The 21,241-nt window shown below is 44.4% G+C and overlaps 1 protein-coding gene across 1 annotated transcript in view; it reads right to left on the bottom strand.

The window, feature by feature from the left end:
- The window catches only part of Sipa1l2 (signal induced proliferation associated 1 like 2), a 150,837-nt gene extending 130,390 nt beyond the window's left edge, over window positions 1-20,447 (bottom strand). Inside the window, exon 1 of the mRNA XM_010621949.3 lies at window positions 20,377-20,447. The gene's annotated coding sequence lies outside the window, so the exon portion shown is untranslated. The remainder of the gene's footprint in view (window positions 1-20,376) is intronic.
- Between the last annotated feature and the right edge of the window lie 794 nt (window positions 20,448-21,241).

Here is a 21,241-nt window from a genome sequence, read left to right as displayed (position 1 = left end):
AAGTTTAAAGTTTGCCTAAGGTGGCTAAACCTATCTACTCCCAGCTGACAGGATATGAAATACAATGTTTGCAAACAGTCTGGAAAACATGTGTGAGGCCACCCCAAGACTCTACAAGGGTACCCAGCACAGGACAGACATAGGCTGAGAAAGCAGAGGAGCCACCAGTCCCATGTATGAGCAGACACTTCCAAGTGATCAACACCTGAGTCACACAGTTCAGACTTGTTCTTGACACTTCTCTACCAGGCAACAGACTGTTCAGAAATGTGAGCAGGACAATAAGAAATGTACTAGTCTGACAATGTTGTAAATAGATGGAAATAACTGACAACCTCTCTAAAGGTCCACTGGATCCTCGAGTTCTCCTGGTGCTATAAAAATGGATATAAAGGAGGACAGGGTCAAAGGAAAGCCTACTGCCATCCTGCTAGCATGTATTCTGATTCCAAAAAGTAGGGGGTTGGTAGTAAAGCAAAGAGCAGACAGGAGGACCAAGACCCTCAGGCATCAGAATAGTGTATCTTTCTGATAACAAAAGCTCAGCAGTTAGAAAGTCTCAGTAATAATCTAAAGGCCAAAATATAGACTACTCAACACTGTGGTGCCAGATATCTTGGAAAATTTGATTCATCTATCTTCATAAGGACAAAAACTGGAGTTTGGCCTAAAAGAACAAGTCTCCCAACCTTCTGATAAACAGGCTTCAAGTCTTTGTAATGATTAAATCAGTCTCTGGTATGAAAACGAGGATACCAATATCAAAAGTGTCTAAACAGGCGGATGCAGTAAGTCAGCAATTAAACCACTGTATCATCTTGGTTCTGCTGCAATTTAAAAATTTATAAATTTTAAATGTAAACTTATGGAAGAATAAATATCACTGCAAAAGGGAAAATAAAAGAACCCGACACAACTGAACCTTCTACTTTTTTACAGCAGGGGTGCTGTACAGATTTGGGATGCTCCCTTTAGCTGGCACAGCTGTAACTCGAGTTAAACTGCACTGGAAACATGCTTTCCACTAGGAAGGAGGATTCCCTGGCTTAAAGCAGCTTCATCCATAAAACACAAATATATTCTACTTTGTAAGCCCCTTCCACACTGATATCACATGCAACTCCAACAGTAATATAAGTCAAAATTTAAAATAAGAGATATATGCAGATTAGAAAAAACTTAAGATCTGGAATTCAAACTCCAAGTAAAAATAAAAAACAGGGAAAGATGACTAAAAGCAGTACTAATTTTTTTAGAAGAACATAAAGATGTAAATAATGAAATACTTAATGTAAAAATGAAAAAATCAAAACATCAGATTACTCATACTGGTGAAGACCATGGGCTAAGTCAAAATCACCACGAGAATTAGGAATGGGTACACCAACCTGAAGAGCAGTCTAGCCGTATCTGTCAAAGTTTTAATTATGCACATTCTTTTCAGGCAATGATTTCATTCCTAGGAATTTACCTTAAGGAAATGGTTGTGCAAGTCTGTGTACAGAAATTTTATTAATAATAACCAAACACTGACAAGCATCTACCTGACCTTCAACAAGGGATAAGGCCAATAAACCACAGCTCTATAAAACATGAAAACCAGCCCAATGTAGAGAGAGTTAAATGGGCACCAGGGAAATGCTGACAACAAAAGATGCCTACAGTAATAGTATGCATTAAATAATTCCTTTTCTCAAGTGTGCCTACAGACTTAAACAAAGTCTGTCCACACCAACCGCCTCTAGAGAAAAGCTACAGGGGAAATTTATGCTCTATGTCATACATTTCTGTGTGGTCTAAATTTATTAACTTATAAATATAAAAACTAAAGAATAAAATTTTACAAAGTATTTCTAAAGTCACGAGCACTTATCACAACTGTTCGTAATGCAGCACATCCTGTGATATGCTCAGAAACCCACCAGTCACTCATAGAGATGACTTGAAATGTGTCCTAGAGGTGTCTTCTGTACGTATCACCTGGAGAGACGCTGAAAAAAATCAAGTGCAGGTGAGAATGTCTCTCCACAGCAGTGTACAGTGAGGCCAGAGGCCATCAGCTGTGTTCAGGGAGCACCAGGTGTTCCTCAGCTGGCCAGTAACTGGTCATGGAGTGAACTTAGCACCTTTCTACAGAAGTGTCCAACAGTGGGAGACAAACAGTCTCACTGGGTGAAGGTGCTCAAAACGGCCTTACTGTAGCCTAATTCCAGATCAGCTGTCCTCACTGGCACTTCAAACAAGTTTCCCAAATCCCATAAAGAGGGCACATAGCCATGTCACAGAAAGGCCTTCTTCCACCATGGCCTCCTTGGTCCCCAGCCTCTCTGCAAGGTTGTCAGCTACCTCTCTGTCACCATGTAGGCTTTATACACTTCTAACAAGCTGTAAGGAAATAGGGAGGACACCACTGACACCCTGCTACTGCATGAATGCTTACCGTCTGGCATCCATTGAGAAGGGAAGCTCACAACCCCAATCTCCAAATACACCAATACAACAAAAGACAAAGGATGCAGATGTGAAGTCAACCAAGAGACCAAGCAAGTACATGTAGGACATGCCCCAGGCTGCACTTGCACAGAGGAGCATAGTACCTCAAGGGATGATGGGAGTTAAACAGCAAAACACAGAATGAAAATAACAGACCAGGTGTAAATAAGGCCTTGGTATTGTATAACCCAAGGTTAGTAAGTGAAGTGCTATGACCACGGTGTCTTCTACTCTCAGGAACTATACACCAGAAGTTCTCAGGGGAAAAATGTCCAAGAACACCATGGACCTATGTTTAAGCATACATGTATGAGTGTTTATGTGTGTGCACACCTTTATGAGTGTGAGCTTGCCTACAGACACTGAAAAAATGGGAATCCAATGCTGACAATCCAGGCCAGAGGCTAAAGTGCTAGGGGAAGGTATCACCTGGACAGGCACATCTTCCTACTTCCTGCTGTTCCACACAAGGAAAGGGGAGCTGTGCTGGCTTTGGCTGGAGAAAGGGTGTAGGCAACCATGCCCTGGCCTACTCACCCCTGCTCAGACAATCCTATGGCGAGCACCGCCCCCCTTCATACTCCTTGCAGGATGGTGGCCTCCAGGCAGCCTGTGGCTCACCTGTGTGATCACATATTTCCCTCTAACCCAAGAGACACACAAAGCAGATGAACAAAAACAACTATAAAAGTTGTTTTAAAAAAGTTGTTTATAAAAAGTATACCTCTCTAAACACACCAGGAACACTCATCAGCCCCCAATGTAGGGGACTGCAGGTTCAAAGAGGCTAAGCCCAGCTCACCCACACTGCTTTGGAGGAGTGAGGCAAGTCAAAACATTCATCCATCAGCCAAAGGAACAGGACAGTATTCTTAAAAGCCACCAAGAGGTTATATGGGTGCAGTTCAACACTTAAAAGGCTAGCCGGAGGGAGGTAGTCTGGCCCTGGCCCTGCAAGTTGGACAGTGGAGAGACTGCAGGCTGCAATGGCCTGGAGTAAGAACCTGCAAGAGAAAGGAGCTCCAAGCGGGTGTGGTGGTGCACACCTGTAATCCCAGCACTCGGATCACTGTGAGTTCGAGACCAGCCTGGGCTACATAGTGAGTTCCTGGTCAGTCTCAACTACATAGTGAGATCCTGTCTCAAAAAGCCAAAAAAAAAAAAAAGAAGAGAGAGAGAGGAGTCCTCAGGCTCCCAAGAGGCTCACTCTCTCAGCAGTTTCCAAAGTGTGGTCAGTCTAGGACAGTGACAATGAACCTTTCAGAGGCCAAGTACCCAAACTATAACCAAAAATCCACAGTGCCAACACTGCAATTAAACTTCAATACTGAAAATTTAGTTTAGAAAAAACAACTCATGCAATAAAAGAAAAACACAATAACAGAGCTTTCAGTGATGCAAACTGTCTGCTGCAGCACGCTTGCCATAGGTTCACCACCACTGGCATAGGAGGTCAAAACTAGGTTTGCGAATGGTACAAAGACATTCTCTCCTCTCACCAGGGCTCTTTGGGATAATACAAAGGATCCATCGCACAAACAGGTAGAGAAACAAGCTGTCTGCTCTGTCGCCAGGCAGCAAAGACATTTGCAAGAGCAAAATCCAATTCCATTCTGTTCTCTGATGTTTTTGTTTTACAAAATATTTTCATAAAATGTTACCTATAATAAAATGTAAAGGACTTACTGTCACTTAAATTCTTTTAAACTTCTCAATTTTAATTCTAATATGGTAAATATCAATAGAGGTCAGCCACGTAATCAAAAGCTCCTTAGGATCCCCAATCATTTCTAAGCATGAAGGGGATCCTAAGGCTAGAAGGTTGAAGAACCACTGCTACAATATTGGTGCTAAATCTTGTTAAATTGTACCTGTCAATGGTCACAGCAATGGCCAGTAGGAGGTATACAGTGCAACTATGAACTAGACAACACATGCTTTTATATGTGATTTCCAAAATCACAAGAGCTGTGAAATTTTAAAAAAAGAAAATCAAACTATCCATCAGCCTTTCTGACTCTATAAATAAGGAAACAGGGCCCTAAGAAACTGGCTGCTTGCCCCAAGTGAATCAGCAAGAGCAGGATGTGAGCTCAAGTTAGTCTGCTCCTAGGAGGATCATGATCTTCTCAATGCGTCATTAAAAAAAAAAAAATTATGGGAATTTCTGCAGAGTGTCCTGGGGAACATGCTCCTACTTGATACTGCAGGGGCTAAAATTCAACAATAAGGGAGAGGGAAGGTATGACTCAGACAGAACTAAGCAACGGGGGATTATTCTCCACCTCCTGGCAAAGTCTACCACTGTGCTTCCTACAATAGAAAACTCAGTCCTGTGTGAAGAGAGGCCCCAAGACGCTCTGGGTTCACATCTGCTCCCAGCAAAGTATCAATAACACATGTTTTCCTTGAAATAAATCACAGAGTCACCTACAGAGAAGGCTGGAGCTGGCCTTAGCATCAGGGAACCCACCTGTTTCAATCTGTTTTTATGATACACTGAAAAAGGTGATGAAACATGGTTAGTAGCCCCTCCACTGTAGCTCAATTTAAAATTATGTACAGGGAAAGAAATTCACTGACAATTTTTAGAACCAAAATCCAATTCTGAGATTAAAAATCTGAAGCACAGTATAATGTGTTCCTCAAAAACAAAACTGAACACAGCATTTTCACATAGTCCAGGGATCTCACTTTTGGGTACCTCTCCAGAAGAACAGACAGCAGAGTCTCAAACTACTTCAACAGGCAGAAGGTACAAATGACCCAAGTGCCTGCTGATGGATGAACAGACAGAACATGATCCATCCATAAAATGGAATATTGGTCAGTGGTAGGACGGAAGAAGATTCTGACATCTTGCTATATTATGGATGAACCTGAGAACATGCCAAGAAAAATGTGCCAGTCACAAAAGGACAAATGTTTTATAACTCCACTTACGGAGGTTCCTGGAGTCATCAGATACATATAGCAAGAAGTATAACAACAACTATCAAGAGGCTGGGGAGTGGGGGAATAGGGTATGATTTGTTAATAGGTACACAGTTCTAATGCCACAAGACGAAAAGCTTGTGAGTGCCTTTAGCTTCCCTGTCATGGCTGCCTTCACATCCTGACTTGATCCAAGATGTTTACTTTTTTGGGGGGTCATTTTGCCTTTAAGGAAGAGCCAGAAATCTCATGGCATCAGATCCAGTGAATGGGGAAGAAACACACTGAAATGTTTTTTGCAAGCCTGCCTTTCCACTGGATGGCTCACAGCCGCAGCATTCACTGTATTTTCTTTAATCACATTTTATGAAGACTTTCACAAAAGAGGACTTCCAGAACTGCTTCACAGTGCGGCAAGAATGATGGGATAAATGTGCTCAAAGTGAGGAGGCATATTTTGAAGGGGATTAATGGCAATGTGTCTTTTGCTGTAATATTAAACTTTAACCAAAATTCCCTTAGGTCTTGAAATCACACTCTGCTTCAATACTGCATATTTTGTGGTCACTACCTCTTCTCTAGATGAACTGTGAATTTCTGTATCCACTAACCCCTTTTCCTTCCTTAGCAAATGTCCTGTGAACAATCCTATTCTTTCAGTTGACTGCTTTTGTTTACTGGCAGGAAAGGAAGTCACAAATTCTCCAAGTAGCAACAGGGACTCCAGAGCTTGGTCTCATTTCCTACTGGACAGGTTGTTATAAGGCACTGGCCATTGTATTTTGGTATTTGGGCTATAGAAAGGGAAAAAAAGTGAGTTTTCAGCAAAGCAAAGTCTTTTCTAACAACAGCACCAGGAGTTATGAGCTGTAGTGCAGCAGGTGAGGGACAGGAAGATCCTGTCCAGGATCTGCACTGAGAGGAGGCTCCTCACCTCACAGGAAGCATGCGTGGGAGCCAGAAGCACAGGCAGAGGTCTGGCTTTTGTTCTGACCAGCAGGCTTCTCAGCTGCTTTCCATTCAGGAGGCTTCTGAGGAAAGTGCAGCCACACTGTGTCCACTGACGGAAATGGGAACATGGACCACGTCTCCACCAAATCACAGGACACAGTTCCTGGTGTTCAAGGAAAGCTATCTTCTTATTTTAAAAATAAAGATTATCTTCAAAACACTGAGATCTTTCCATTCCAATTCTGCAGACAGCACTAAGCTAGGAGGTCTGGGCAGTGGCTGCTGGCTACCACCTTGCCAACACCCAGGAAGGGTTGGCATGCAGAACTGGGCAAAATGGAGAACAGGGAAAAAGATCCCCCATGACTATGCCTGTGCCCAGATCCACATTGCCTGAATCATGTTACCCCTAGACATTCCAGCTGCTTAAGCACTGATTTGTTTTGTTTTTTCATTAAAGTTTTATTTCTTATAACCAGCAGGTCCAGATGAATGCAATTATTCAAGATCATAGCATGCATGACTTAACTTTCAAAATAGCCGAATTCCCTAATATGGCCCCAAGAACCTTTCTGATTCTCCTCCACTTGACAGTAACAATATGAATCAAGAAACCTTTCTCAAATAAATAAATCTTGAAGTTTCCTCCCTCTGTCCCTCTATCAAGATGTTCCCATTTACCCAAAATACCCAGCATCCACCATAGATTTAAAGGCCATCACCCTCCACAAAACCTTAGCAGACACCTCTAGGAAATACTTAGCAGAAAATACTGCCAAGGGAGAACTGTCTGCACAGGAAGTTTCTTCTGCTCTCTACTGCCCCATGACCCTGTTCATAACTTCTACCACCACATTTTTGCAGTCACTATATGTGATTTATCTGTAGACAAGCTTGCTGCTTTGAACTGTGAGTTCTTACTGGGCAGAAAGTTTGGGCATAACAGGGAAACAATAAAGAGTGGGAAAAATAGGCAATTACAAGCAGGCAAACTTCTTCCACTCAAAAATCACCTGCTACTGCTGAAGTCACAATTGTTGAACTGCTTTTATTCTTTTTCCATGAATCTATTACACTAATTCTTTTCTGGGTTTTTAGGCATCAACAGCTACATGGGTATGACTATTCTGGGATGACCCCGGTATGGTGTGAGAAATTCTTTAACTCTTTCAGTATTTCCCACAAACAAGGTAAATAAGGAAGATAATTTGACAACCAAGACATCCATTCTTGCTCAATTAAAGCTAAAGAGCTTTACTGCACAATGAGTAGAACTTCTAGCCCAGGCAGCCAAGCCCCAGGCATTCTCTCAGCCTCTCTGTCCTGCCACTTTGGTTCTCACACCCAGACAGCAGCTCTTCGACCTGCTTAGGCAGAGGCAGAACAATGAGATTCACAAGGGCGCATGGTGAGCATCCCTTTCCTCCACCCAGTGTGTAAAACACTACAAACACTGGATCATTTCAGTAATGAGAACCAGGAAGAAGTTCCCTAGAAGAAAGATGTATGTTATGAAATAAAAAAGCATCACCACAAGCATCCCTGGGGGGATGCTGGATTTGACATGTGTAGTTCATACATGTTTTTCTAACAACATGTGCTCGTTTGTTTTATCACCTACTTGCAGACAAGCAAAACATTAAAAATAAGAAAACATCAGAGATTCATGTAGTGGCCAAAATGTGTTATCTTAACAGCCAAATACTAATCCAACTCTAGCACTGTCTATGATTGAAGGGCACTTGGTGAGAGCTCAGGTGTCGACACATTTGGTATAGGCTAATCAATCTTCCAACCTACACCGTCATAAGCATTTTCAGCTTGGAACACTCTGCAGTATAAACCTGAAATGTTATTCATTAAATCAGTGAAGAAAGAAAGATTAAGTCCTTGACTTATGAATGAGTTCCATTATGGGTGACCCATTCCTAAGTCAGATCCGTTCATAAACCAACAAGGTGAGTCTTATACAGTACACCTGGGAAGGTTTGCAACTCAAATGTTCATAAGTCAGGGCTGTATATTCTCTACTTTAAGGACAGGTACACATAGCAACCATCGTAAACTCAAAAAGACTAAAGTCAAACAAATGACAGCAGAGTCCATAAATAGTAAAAAATGTCTCCAACAAATAACTTTGATAATAGTGCTGTTTTCTAACACTGAAAGGGACAGAACTCATTATTATAAGAATCTCTTGTATCACTCTTAATATTTATACAAAATGCAAGATGAAAACTTATGATGAGCTATTGAGCCAGACAGAAGAAAAATGAAAAAGGAAAAATAAATTGGTATAGATGACCACTTCTATAAGAGAGTAAATAAATCTGCCAGCGGAATGTTATACAGTTATATAGTAAGTATGTGGGGAGGAGAAAGTATTCCAGTTGATATTTGTCAAATGTTTACTCGGTAGTAAAGGCATGTGTCATTAGTTCACATCATTCAGATTTTTTAAATTGTGTATTTACTCAGTTGGGTATAGATTGGGTATAACCTGATTTGATACACATAAAACTAGAAAATATAAAGATAACTTCTGAGCAATATGCAATTTGAGGGAAAAATATAAGGAAACCATCTGAAATGTAATGAAAGAAAATAATCTTTTCCTATCTACTTATATAATCCACTATATACAGGAAAAAATATAGGAAAACACAAGTTTTATCAATTTTCTCAGTACCAATATATTAGGTCCGTAGATGACAGCTTTATAAGTAGTCACCTGAGTACACTCTATTGCTATGGTAGAGGCAATGGAAATTTATTTAAAAAGAAGAATTTTCATCTCTGATATTGTATTCTGTCCTCCCTTCCTTCTTCTGTCACCTGGGTAATTTCTTCCCACTCCAAAGAGAAAGCCAACAGGTTGATATCCAGAGCTCTGTGCACCCAATGAAGAGTAAAATACAGCAGTGAAGTAGTCCTAAGAGAACAGATGAGGAAGAAAGTCAACCTTGGAAGACTCATCTCTACAAGGTTCTAGTGTCGTTGACCTACCATAAAGAGGCCATTTAGAGTGCTGGCACTGAGCAGGCAAATTGGAGGGCTCAGGGCAATCCAGAATGCTAAGACCCAAGTTTGGCAATAATGCAGCTCCCCACCTGCAAACACTCCAGAGAGGCTCACTGAACTGATTCGAATATTTCACAGCTTGAAGAAGGAAACAGGTGCTGAGCAAGGGTAGAAAAGGTAGTACCTCTAATCTGTAAAAATAACCACAATACAGAGAAAAGTGGGTACAGCAAGAGAGCTGGAAGACAGTGATACCTTAGTTGTCGAATGGCTCCAAGGATAACTTTCCACTACTTAGAACAGCAGAGTTCAAAAAAAAAAAAAAAAATCACACCTGCTCAGTGTTCCTAACTTTGCTCAACAGTCCATCAGAAAACCAGACTGGAAAATACCTGTACGGGCCGAGAGTGAGTCACACATCACATCTTGTCTCTGACACAAAGAGGTGACACTTCGGTCTAAGCACCATTCTTAGCCAACAACATATAGTGCTTGTGTTAGTGCATTGGAACATTTGTCACTGTGCTGTTTTGTTTTGTTTTTTTACTTTGAGTAAAATAGCATAACCATAGCTCCAAAGAAAGTCAGTGATTCCAGCAGTAAAGCTAAGAGGAAAACTTTGAGAGCCATGATAGAGTTAAAGAAAGAAATCATTGCAAATTTTGCTAAAGTCCTGGAAAAGTGAATTTATAAGTATAATTTTTAGGCCTCAGAGCCAATTATTTGGTTTTCCATTATTTCTTATGGGAAAGCTATGTTCAGTTCTCAAACTTTTCCGTGTTCAAACACAAATTTGGAAAGAACTGAGTTCAACAACCAAGGCATCACTCTATTTCAAAGCAAAAGGCCAACATGGAAAGAAGATAATGACTTGGTGTGGCTTCATCAGCTGACCCAGAAAAACCCCCACACGGAAGCAGGACATTTCCTCCAGTTGTCTGCTCTGTGTGGTACGCAGTGGCTCGGGGACTTTGCTGCAGTATATTGGCTCCATGGTCATGTGGATCCTGCGTGTCACAGCGAACTCAATTGAAGAACAGTCCTAAGACAGCAGTTAGGTCTCTCCCACCAGCATCTGTAGGTGCAGACAGTCAAATGTGTTTGCTGTTACTTTACCTAGAAAACTGACCACCACTGCACTGTTGGCAGACACGGAGTCCCACAAAAGGGTTGTAAGGATTGTGAAAAGCTCCCCTCCCCTCAGCAGGCTCCCAGATCCTCCTCCAACCTAAGCACCCATTCTTTGAGGAGCCCCTCATAGGCACAGGAAACTGACAGAAATGGTGGGGCAAGGGAGAGCTATAACTCACAAAGGACCAGCTATCCCAAATGACTTAAAGTCACAGCACAGAATGACACAGAAAATCAAAGGTGGTAGCTCTTTCCCAGAAGGTATAAATTAGTCCTCACTGTCACCAAGATAGGCTTCTTCTAAGGAAGAACAAGAACACTGATGGAATGACACAGAATCCTTGTAGGTATGAAAGTGTCCCTTCAGAAGCCACCTAAACATTTTGATCCTTCCTTGTACGCAAAAAAACACCCCATACACTTAGTCGCCATGCAAAATTTAAGAGTGAATGCTTTGTCACCTGCTAGTGGCAGACTACATGATGTCCTTCATGGAGGATGTATTCCTACACATGGACACATTGTCCAGCTGTCTTCTGCTGAGCCAGCTAAGTACTGGCAAAAATTCAATAAGACAAAATTCTTGTTAAGTGTTTTTGCTTAATACAGTTATGTTTCACAAAAGTATTATTTATGTTAATATATAGTGGGTATGCATCTCTTACCTTAAATTTAGTAATGATTTCTAAAATTACTTGCTCTTTATTTCTCATAATATAAATATCGATAGAAGCCACATGAACAAAAGCTCTTTTTGAGGGTACAAAAAAGACCTGAGGCTATAACATGGCAGAGTCACTATCTGAAGGAAGCATTTCAGTGGCAACTCCCACAAGAAAATACACAGTGAGATGTAGGGAAAAGACTTACTCTGAAAGAGTAAGAAATAATTCCCTTCTCCCTCTGACAGCCAGGAGGGGTCAGGAGGACAGGGACTTGACTGTCACCTGTCATGCCCTCCTCCACTCCCCCTTCTCAGAGGTGTCCCAGGCCACCAGCCCGAGGTGTCCTGTCACTCCCGGTTGACTTTGGGACTTCTAGGCCATTTTAATAGGAGTTCCAGGCTCAGGAGACAGCAAGGCCCTCCATCTGTCTGGACCCCAGAGGGCTTGGAACTGTCTCCGGTGACCCACTGGCCCTATGGGCCATTTCTGGTGACCCAGCCCTGCCCATGCCACAGCCCCAGCCCCAAATTACTGTGAAAGTCATAAAGCAGGTCCAGCAATGTACAAACTGCTCTATATGCGTAGTGCTCCTCATAGTCTTCATCGGTTGAGGATGACCAGCCCTGAAGGGTTCCAGAGACCACAGACAGAGAACAGTGGAGAACCCCAGAGAGGGCGCAGACTGCTGGAAGATGTCCAACAAGCTGCCACAGGACCTAAAGCTGAGAAGCCAGCAGAGGTCGTTGGGAACTGCCCAGAGCTGACATAACAAGGGCCTGGGCCACAGGCACTCAGGGCCCAGAGCCGCTAACATCAAGGAAGCTGCACTTTTTGCTGTTGTGATTTGCATTAGAACTGAGCAAAAGAATCCTCAGCTGAGCCAGCATGGCAGTGCACACCTGTAATCCCAGTGCTCTGGGAGGCTGAACCAGGAGGACTGCATGTTCAAACCTAGCCTGGGAACCTAAGCAAGACCCTTTCTGGAAATTTAAAAAACCAAAAAAGGGCTGGAGAGGTAGCAGTATGAATGTCCTAAACTCAATTTCCAGTACTACCCCCTCAAGAAAAGAACCCTCAGCTCACCTGAGTGGTGACAGCAGGTGAGCTAAAATTTTCTAATCACCAAATGACAGTCCAAAAAGTAGTCCCATTTAAAGTCACTAAACCAGATATATACTGAGGTTGATCTTTTAGGTCAATAAACTGAACATCTGAATTTCCATTAATCTATAAATTTCCCAAGTGTCCAGTCCTCTGCAGGGGTAACTCAGTATTTCCCCCAGTCGGCTCACTGAAACTTGTGTCTTCTCCCACACTCACTGTCACTATATTGCCTTGTACCAAACTAGTTGCAAGACTTTTCCTCTGAATTACTGATTCTGTAGCAACTAGTTACCATGGCAAGATTCAGCTGGCCCTATCTTTGAAGGAATCACTTTATTCCAGTATTCCTTCCTTTGTACTGGCAGAGTCCACTGGGAAATCAAAATATTTTGGAAACCTGAAGATGAGACACCAGTTTTTAAAAAGTCCTCAGCATAGCTTACAGATAACTCAGCTGTCACCCAGACACTGGAACAGACACAGTCCTGCTTTCCACTAGATCCCTGACATGGGTGCTTTTCATGGAAATCTGTCCTCTGTTCCAGAAACAACTTTACTACACAGAAGCATAAGATAAAATCTGTTTCTCTGAGCCATGGGGAATACTGATAAGCACAGTCAAATATGTGCCCTTGTACATAAAAGTGGGATGCTTGAGTACAAAAAAAAAAAAAAAGAAAAGTACATCCTCATTACCTGAGACAAAGTAGATGCATTTCAGGAAAGGAAAATTGGTCCTATTTCCTGAGACAGTATGTCTACAACTAAGTGGTCCCTCCCACAACACGAAGACCATGATGGCTGTGACACAGCAGGAGGCCCCTCTCTGTCTGGAGAAGAGGCTTCCCTGAAGAGCCCACGGAAGACATGTGAACATACATGCAAACCAGCAGGCCAGCCCAGCCTAGCTTGGACACTACAAGGACAACGCTATTTCTCTAAAAAGTATGTGTCACTGGCTGACAATGACAGTCAATAAGGCTCACCTTATGTTTGGAGTTTGGAGAAAGTAAGCAAATTAAGCTGAAAGAAAAGAAGAAAGAAAGTTAACAGTGAGAAACTAACCCTACAGAAAGTCTGCTGGAGGAAGAGTGAGTCTGAGTTTGTACACATTATTTTCAGGAAAGAAGGAGGTGTAGAGCAAAGACACAGAGGACTTGAGGTCTGATGAAAATCCAAACCAGATACTCGCATCTCCAGAGAGGAAAGTGGACTAGAGCTGCACTAGGCCTAGCCACAGATGCTGCCATAAGCAAAAGGAATGTGGTCCTGCAGCCAAACCCAGAAAAGAAATCCAGTCCATGGACTTAAAACACAGAAGTACAAACATGAGGCCTATGCTTCAAAAAATTTCTTCTGTGCAATTTGCAACAAACACCAGGCTTCGCCTTAACCAAGCTACAGGTCTGGCAGAGGAAAGGGCCTGAGTAGGAAAACTTATTCTGAGGGACTGGTCTGTTTGCTGAACAGAGGACTCTGGGAACCACAGAGAGCTCACCGGCTGTCTCTTATCTTTCTGACCCTCTAGCCCCACCTGAGGGCATCAGCCTAGATGAGGCCATGAGAAAACTGTCAAAAGTATTCCAATGGAAGGACTTAGACAAAATCAGTAGCTGCCTGTTACAAAAATACGTCACATGTGATTCTCCACTTCCTGATCAAACTGGAAAATCATCTAGCTGTGTGCATTTCAGAGCAGAGGATGGATACAAGCATGCACCCTGAAAGTCTCCACACTGGTCAGCAGAGGGCTGGAACTGGTCCTGCAGGATTTGCTGCTGACCAAATCCCGCTGCCTTTACTGCACCAATGGTACACCCGGTAGGCCGGCTCCCCGCTGTTCTGCCCCACCGGCAGTGGACTTCTCATGCCATCCCATCAGGCGGGGGATTGCCTACAGGCCTCTGGCTTCATCTTCTGGGAGAGCTGTGCTTATCCTCTAACCTGGAAGGGTATGGTCAGGGATCCTCTTCCTCCTGTTATCTTTTTGCCTTTGAACTCTCTCTTTGGGCCTCCTGCAACAGTTCGCTGTTTGGCTGGTTTTCTCTCAGGTACTTAGTGCCCCTGCCAAGGCCACAGAAGGACAGAGTCAAAGACAGCCCAAAAGATGTGTGTCTAGTGACAAGGGAGGGGAAACGCATCAGAGCCTTGTGCCCAAAGTTCTGACCAGCCAGCCAGAAAAGGAAGGTTATTCCACTCCGAGGTCCAGCTTCTTCCGGCCTGAGAACAACTAAAGTCATTTCCCATGTTCTCTAATTGACTAGGACATGTTAAGATTCCCGCTTAAAGAAATACAAACAGGTAAAAGAGCAAAAACACACGCCTCTCAGTGCCCATCAGCCATGAGGAGCCCCTTACTGGGATGCTGTTTGGGGACCAAACCTTGTATCCCTTCCCCACTACTACTGAGAGACCTGTCCCTACCAGCTTACTACCGAGAACACACCTCCAAGAGAAGCCAGGGAAGGAGTACAAAATTATCAGTTCACACACAGGGGCTGTCTGATAGCTGGAGGAATATTTAGCACAGACATTCGCAGACACTTCTGTCAGAATTAAAATGGGAAGCTGCACAGATAGCCACTGAATAATTACCAGCAAAGACAAGTGTACTCATCTCTCCTCCAGTAGGGACTTTTACTCATCTGTGGTGATGTGCGGAAGGGGCCACCTGCCCCTTGCTTTTCAAAGGTCTTTAATCCGGGAATATGACTATGGACACCTAAGACACACACATCTCCAAAAAGTGTTCCAATAGCTGGGCATGGTGGCACACGCCTGGAATCCCAGCACTTGGGAGGCTGAGGCATGAGGATTTCTCTGAGTTCGAGATCAGTCTGGGCTACATAGTGAGTTTCAGATCAGTCTCAACTATATAGTGAGGCTCTGTCTCAAAAACACAAAAACAAAACAAAACAAAAAATAGTGTTCCATTAAATCTTCTACATTAAGTCGCCTAACTTAAATAAACACTACTCCTGTTTGTATGTCAAAATAAAACCTGATTTACCAAGCAGTTTACATACACATTTCTGGCCCTGAGCCATTCAAGGTCTAAGAAAAACTTCCTAAGTCAAAGAAAACAATGTTTATTTTTAACCAAGAACTTAGTCAACAACTAAGTTTTCTCAAACTAAAATATATAAATAAATTAAATAAATCTAAAACACAAAAACCAAAACTAACATGAAATAAAAATGGACACTAATATTTTATGGTTCAGTTTATCTTCACCACACGTTCACAGAGGGAAAAAAGGACAAATGCCTTCTCTGCTGTATTCCAAAAAAACAGAACATAGGCAAACCATGGAATGACGAAAACTAGCTCCCTGTGACTCTTGACCCAAAGAAATCCTGTGTGAACAGAGGTAAAGCCACACCCGCACTCAGGTAAATCCAGATTTCTATCTGCACTGGTCAGGCCAACATACTCCTCAGGGAACCCAGATGACTACCATATGGTGGCTCTGAGGACAGGTCTGTTCAGGACTGCGTAAATTATTACATCTCATGTCACCCAATTTTAACAGACACAACAGCAAAAGCAGGAGAAAGGAGGATTTATGTTCTCTAAGTCCTGAGTCACACTACTCTCCTCCCGAGCTCTACTTAAAATGTAAAGTTGAGGTGTCCGAGCTGGGCATGGTGGAGCATGCCTGTCATCCCAGCAGTCTGGGAGGCAAAGCCAGGGCCAGGGGCATTGAAAATTTGAACCCAGCCAGGCATGGTGGCCCACGCCTGTAATCCCAGCACTCAGGAGGCTGAGGCAGGAGGATCACTGTGAGTTCGAGACCAGCCTGGGCTACATAGTGAGTTCCAGGTCAGTCTCAACTACATAGGAGACCCTGTCTCAAAAAAAAAAAAAAAGTTTGAGCCCAGCCTGGGCAAAATAAAAAATAAAATAAATGAAAAATAAAAAGGGCCAGGGACGTAGCTCAGAGACCCTTTAAAAAAAAAAAAAAAAGTTTGAGCCCAGCCTGGGCAAAATAAAAAATAAAATAAATGAAAAATAAAAAGGGCCAGGGACGTAGCTCAGTGTGAAGGCCCTGGGTCCGATCCCCAGCACAACCTTAAACATAAAAAAGAAAAGAAAGAAAGAAGAGGTGTCTGGTCCAATGCGGGCCCCACACCCTCATGGGAGTAACAGTGACGGCCACATTTGCGAGTCCTTCCCATGGAGGAGGCGCTGGCACAGCACACTTCACAGCCCAGGATCCCCTCCCGCACACTCCCCTCCTCCAGCTGTGCTCCCACACAAGCTTGGCTTCCCTCCAGGCTGCGCTCAACCCCATACCCGGAAACCATGCTACAGTAAAAACCGCAACTCTGCAGCACAAGGAATTCTGGAGTCACTCTGGGTTGACTGTCTGCGGGGTGCTTTTCGTAATATGATTTATTATGGTTTCATTAAAAAGATTAGAGAGAAAACTGTCTAAACTATAACATGTTGCTAGGCATCTTGGAAGTTAGCAGAGTGGCAAGAATTTCCAACAAACTGTCAAAACTAAATTAACAGATACAAATTCTCAGCAACACACAAAACAAAATAAGGATATTCCATTTTAAAACTGTGCCAAATAAGCAGGTTTTACAGCATGGGAATGTCTTTAGAAAAGCCACCTCAAGGTGCCTTCTTCTGTAGGGACACGCAAAGGGCCGACAACTTATTTGGGCAGGCACAGTCCAGCCCATCTGAGGGGTTAATCTAATGCCAGTGGGGGCTCCTTAAAACCACATGGCAAGCTCAGCACCCAGTCAGCCCTGACCTCTGCCCAGGGTGTGTCCCCCAAGACACTCTGGTAACCTGTCTCCCACAACCTGCCCCAGCCCCTGCAATAGCTTAGAGCCCCGCCCAGGCCCACACATTCCCCTGCCCCTGCAGTCCTCGGAGGACCTGACTCCCACTGATGCTAGGTAGCTGCTAACTTAGAAAGTGAAGAGTATGGAAGGGGAAGGCAGCCAGGGCAACCGCAGCATGAGCAGCAGTGGGGACGAAGAGGCAGAGTAAGACTGAACAGCAGGCTGGGGAGCCAGTCAAAGCGAAGGGAAGTGAGCAGAGGAGCTGAGTGAAGGAAGCACACAGGACCACCTTGTTGGCACCAGAGGGCCAGGCGGGACTCCTGCTCGGCCTCATTTTCCGTCCCTAACCACAAGAGCCATCACCCGGAGTCTGAGACTATACCCTCACTCTTGTCCTGGCTGAAGCTCTTCCTGGACCAGTGCTGCAGGGAGTTTAAGTCAATGAATGCCTCCTTACCCAGCCTCGTGTTCACACTTTCCTTTAACGTCTTAGGAAAAACAACAGGGTCCATCTTCCCACAAAGCTTTCCCAGGCTCACCACCTGAAATAGCCCCAGCCTGCTAAATTTAACGAGTTCTGTCTTGGATCTGAAACAGTCTAACATTACTTAACTTTTTTCAGTTCAAGTCCCTCAAGCACGCTGACAATGCCCTTGCACAAGAGTGGAAAGAGTCTGAGAGGAGGTCACCGTGAGGGGTGCCAGCCACCAGGTACCAGACAGGAGTATCCTCGGGCGGCCACACAGCCCTTCCTGCCACCTCAGAGGCTGTTAACTCCCACGCCAGGCTGCACTCGTCCCACTAAGAAGACTGTAGAAGGCCAGGCACTCAGACTTTCTCACAAGCCTCAGGGACTGCAATGTGCAGCCACTCTCAGGAAGACACCAGAGAAGCCCAGCAAAGTGCTCGCACTACAGAGCACAAGCTGCACGGCAGGGAGGTGGCCAGGAAGCACGTGGGTCCTTCCCACAAGCCGCCTCACGCCAGGCCCTGGTGGCCCACGGGCTGTGGGACATGTGGGTGAGGGCCACCCCTCCTGCTCAAGTGTTTACCTCGCTCATCTGCTTCCCTCTGTGCAGAGAGCTCAAAGCCTTGAGCAACAAAGCAGACCTCACACTGACAAACTGACCAAAAGTTAGGCTAAACTATAAATAAAGAAAATGTTCAGCTCTGGGTCCCTAACTACACCTGAAGAGCTGGTGGAAGAGGGCTTCTCCCAGCTGCCTCACCAACGAAGGGCAGATGAAGGTTGGAAGCAGACTCCGAGCCATGCCCTACCATCACCGCTGCCACCCACCACGGGTTCCACCTCTTCTCAGATGTCACCTTCTGCGCAAAGCAGGAAGGCCACAGTCTGGGCAATCCCGATCTCACTGACCCCATGCACCCAGTTCACATCCCGAAGGCCTCACTGTGCTCTAGAAAGGCATTCCCGGCGCCAACCTCCACACATCCACTCTCCACACAGACTCCCAACCAAGGGGGAGAGCGAGGGTGAAGGCATGCTTGCGTTCAAACCTCTATATCTCTGCAATCAGAATGTGTGTAGTGACTCACCATTTTCTTCCAATGCTCTCTAAAACATGAAGCCCTACCTTTTAGAGATATGTGAAATGTTAAGTTTTTATGTCTTTAAAAATTTCAAAGGATTAAAAATGCCTAGTTTCATGAATGGGGGAAGATATTCAAGTGCTAGTATGGGAGATCAAAGGCATTAAAAAACACTAGCAAACCAAATGTTAACCGGTCAATATACTATGTTCCCACGATGGCTGACAATCTCCTGCAGAGTTCCATCGTCAGGGAAGAAGGGACTTCCCTTGTAGCTTCTAAAACTGTCCCCATTCACTAAGAAGCCTTCAATGTCACCTCTGCCGAGAAAGGTCAACAGCCACCCTAAGGTAAGGGTGGTGGCCAGACACAGGAGGAGGAGGAGAAAGACAAGAATGCACCAGGCTTTCATACCAAGCAGCCTCAGTGAAGTCAGGGCAGAAGCGAAGTACCTCTGCACCCAACCTGAGCTGACGACACATTCACAGCCCTCTGCTCGCTCCTTCCAATCTAGTTACCCTCAGGAAAAACAACCAAACATCAATAGTGTTGCACTAGATGAGGTTTCCAACACCCACATGACCAAAAGCATGTGACAGAATCTAAGAGAACATAGCTCTGCACTCATCTTCTGCCAAGAGTAACTCCAAGTGGGGACTCAGGCAAACACAGAAGAAAAGAACTGTTCCCCTGTGCTCTGCCTCCTGGCCACCATAAACTGAACATCTTTCCTCCTCCTCCATGCCTTTCTACCATCATGCTTTTGCCTTGGAGCCAACTCACCATGGATTGAATCCTCCCGAACTGTGAGCCAAATTAAACCTTTCCTCCTTTAAATTGTGGGCATCAGGTGTTGTATCCCAGAGGCATGAAGGCTGACTAGTACACCAGGACTGAATCACTAAAATATATTAGAAAATGACATATTCATTCCACAAAAAATGTGCTGCCTGCCTGATACTGAGCTGTAAACCAGGGCTCTACAAGGATAAGATGGTCACTAGCTCCCTCCCCTCAGAGCATGCAGCCTGCAGGGAGAGGCCACTGAGCACACAGTGCAGTGAGGTATACACCAAGTGCCATGCTGAAACAACAGGAATGGTGGGGGTGAGGGAACCTTGTGACAACAGACTTGGCCAGGGCATAGTCCCAAAAAGAAATGATCCAAAGGTAGGAAAGAAGGGTATAAGGTGGGGACAGGGGGTCCCCAGAGGCCCAGCAACAGCATCCTTGGTAGTGGCACTCAGTGACCTAAACCTCAGCCTGACGAAGCCACAAGACTTGTCAGGTGTGGTGGTGCACACCTGTAATCCCAGCACTCTGGGGGCTGAGGCATGAGGATTTCTCTGAGTTCGAGACCAGCCTGGGCTACATAGTGAGTTCTAGGTCAGCCTCAACTACATAGTGAGAGAGGCCCAGCAACAGCATCCTTGGTAGTGGCACTCAGTGACCTAAACCTCAGCCTGACGAAGCCACAAGACTTGTCAGGTGTGGTGGTGCACACCTGTAATCCCAGCACTCTGGGGGCTGAGGCATGAGGATTTCTCTGAGTTCGAGACCAGCCTGGGCTACATAGTGAGTTCTAGGTCAGCCTCAACTACATAGTGAGACCCTGTCTCAAAAAACCAAAAAAACAAAAACAAAAAAAAAGCCACAAGACTTAATCTGGGAGTAGGAAGAAGCATCAGGCTAGTGCTGTCCAAATGTGGGTAAGGGAGGCTTACCTAGACAGTGGGAACTTGAGCAATGTCCGAGGCAGAATCAGAACCTCAAATGAGAATTCCTTGTAGATGGGTTGAGCCTACAGTATGGAAAAAACACTTTTACAGCACCAATCAATCCCTCACGTTGAAATCTGTTCTCTGCATCTCGGGTTTTTAAAGCAATGTAAGCTACAGGCTGCACCTGATGTTAACAAAGCTTGCCTTCATCCTCAGCCTGGCCCTGACCTTGGATATGAGTCTGGCTCTCAAGGATAAGCCTGTTCTCCGTGGTCAACAATCTTTTAAACATTGCGACCTACTCAGAGATACCTGTGATCCATACATAAGGCCTAAGAAATATACAGATGTCCTATGCAGTATCTTTGTTCACTCAGGCTGCTGTAACAGAATTTATAAACAACAGAAGTTTAGTTTCCACAGTTCTGGAAGCTGGACATCTAAGATCTAGAGACTGGCAGATTTGGTGGCTGGTAGGGACACACATTACAGTTCATTGAAGACATACTCTCATTATTTCCTCTCACGTGGTGGAAGGAGTCTCTCTAAGGACTGTTTCTTAGGGGTACTTATCCCATTTGTGAGGGCGCTCATGACCTAATCTACCGAAGGCTCTGCCTCCTAACACCATCACCTTGGGGGTAAGGATTTTAACATATGAATTTGGAGGGAGTGTCACATTTGGATCACAGCATGTAAAGACTGGAGAGCCAAACCACAATGGGCCAAGATGATCAAGATAGACGGAAATGGACCCAGACAATAAGGTCAGAGGAATAAGCCTGCTGCAAAGCCTGTTGGGCCTGGGTGTGTAGGCACCCATGGAGGGCATCAGAGAAACAAGCCTGGGATCTGACTAGCAATTATT

Source organism: Fukomys damarensis, unplaced genomic scaffold (genome assembly GCF_012274545.1).
Source record: "Fukomys damarensis isolate Sample0158 unplaced genomic scaffold, DMR_v1.0_HiC HiC_scaffold_10, whole genome shotgun sequence".
Lineage (NCBI taxonomy): Eukaryota > Metazoa > Chordata > Mammalia > Rodentia > Bathyergidae > Fukomys > Fukomys damarensis.
The sequence above is the reverse complement of the archived record's forward strand: the minus strand, read 5'-3'. Positions and strand labels throughout refer to the sequence as shown.